Source organism: Austrofundulus limnaeus, unplaced genomic scaffold (assembly GCF_001266775.1).
Source record: "Austrofundulus limnaeus strain Quisiro unplaced genomic scaffold, Austrofundulus_limnaeus-1.0 Scaffold1124, whole genome shotgun sequence".
Classification (NCBI taxonomy): Eukaryota; Metazoa; Chordata; class Actinopteri; order Cyprinodontiformes; family Rivulidae; genus Austrofundulus; species Austrofundulus limnaeus.
In genome coordinates this window covers 21,065-23,191 of record NW_013953526.1, presented here as the reverse complement: position 1 = coordinate 23,191, position 2,127 = coordinate 21,065, and positions in this window count along the sequence as shown.

Below are 2,127 nucleotides of genomic sequence, written 5' to 3'. Positions count from 1 at the left end.
ATTATTCTTACACAATCAGTCTTGTTTAGTAAATCAGTCTGAAAACAAGATGATTATTCTTACACAATCAGTCTTGTTTAGTAAATCAGTCTGAAAACAAGATCAAAAAGACTTTTTGGCTGATATAAGGTTTTAAAACCTGGTAAGATGGACAGTTTTTGCAGTGAAGTAAAATAAGTGTATAAATGATGCAACAGTTTTTCTAACAGAACCTAACATGACTTGGCTGCTGTCCAGTTTACAAAAATGTCCTTTTTTTTTAATTTTTGGACAAGGGTTTCAAAAGGTTAAGTGTGTGCAGTCAGGATCATTTATTTCTGCCAAAAAGAAGGGACAGGTGCAACCAGTCTTTCCTAAATATTAATTCTGGTTAAAAACTGTACATTTGTGTTGTTTGACTTTGTCAGTGTTGGAGTGCCTGGACACTCGTGCTGTGTGACCTCCCTTCTCTGTGGGTGAAGGATCAGGTGTATGTTGGGCTGTGTGAGAAGAAGAAAAGCAGCATCTTTCTCAGGTCTCTCTCGGCCCCTCTTGCCCTCTCTGTATGGGCACTGGAGAGTCTGTGGCTTATGGTGGGTGTCTGTTTACAGCCCACCTAGTTTTGTGAAGATGTCAAGCCCACCTGTCTCTCTGACAACAGACCCTATTTTTATCTTCCTGACGTCTGGAAGGTTGTTAATACGACAACTGTTCTGTTTCATAACTCAGGCCTCAGCTACATCTGCGCTCTTTTTACTCGTTTTACACTTTATTTTATACTAACACTCAGAAACATTGGACTGTTTTACTGTCTCCACTGAACAACACATTTATTGTTTTAGTTTTAGTTTTAGATTTTGGACACTGAGGTGTTTGGAGGTCCCACCAGAGCTGTTCTGACAACTTGTCCTGAACTGATGAAAGAGCACTTATCAACAGGTCCTGATGCATCTCAGTAATCCAGGTAGAAAAAAGAAAAAAAAATAACTACACTGCAAAAAACTGTCCATCTAACCAAGTTTTAAAACCTTATATCAGCCAAAAACTGTAAAAACTGTAAAAACTGTCCATCTAACCAAGTTTTAAAACCTTATATCAGCCAAAAAGTCTTTTTGATCTTGTTTTCAGACTGATTTACTAAACAAGACTGATTGTGTAAGAATAATCATCTTGTTTTCAGAATGTGTAAGATNTCTTGAATGAAGTTTATCCATCCAATGAAATGCTGAGAATGAGATTTAATATTGACCATAACAACTGTATTTTTTGTGAATCCAACATCGAAACGACGGATCATCCTTTTTATCAATGTATTTACACAAAAACCTTCTGGGAGGATTTTCTGGACTGGTTTTCTACAAAGATCCAGCTACAGGACACACTTACTCTGGACAACATAATATTTGGATTGAACTTGAAGGATGCACAATCAGACTGTTTTAAACRGTTTACTACTGATGTCAAAATATWTCATTCATTGCTGTAAATGGAAAAAAGTAAAGCCTATCTTGAGTGTATTTAAAAAACATCTTGTTGAAAATTATTTAATTGCTTTAAAACGAATGAAATGTAAGAATGCACAGTCTCTATGGAATGGATTTGAAAAATTGAAAATATTTGAAGACTTCTGATTGTAGTTGKAAAAAAAGRAGATGCTCAGAAAAAAAAGAACGTGTTGTCCTGTGGAAGGAGACAGCCCAAATCGTCATTGGCCGAGGTCTTAATGTGGGCGGAGACAGCCCAAATCATCATTGGCCGAGGTCTTAATGTGGGCGGAGACAGCCCAAATCATCATTGGCCGAGGTCTTAATGTGGGCGGAGACGTCCCTGCTTGTGATTGGCGGAGGTCTTGATGTGGGCGGAGATGTCCCAAGGCAGCGGTGGGTTTGGTCGAGTCAGGCAGGAAGTAACTTTTTTTTAGATTAATTTTAGTCATAACTTGAGAAAGGAAAGTGCTAGCTGCACGAAATTTGAACGTCGTACATGTGAAAGGATGTGTAACGATATGGCTAACATCCCTAAAAAGTCTGTAAAAATATTGATTTTTACCTATCTTTTACAACGTTCAAATTTTGTGCAGGTAGCACTTTCCTTTCTCAAGTTATGACTAAAATTAATCTTTAAAAAACATGTTGCTTCCTGCCTGAC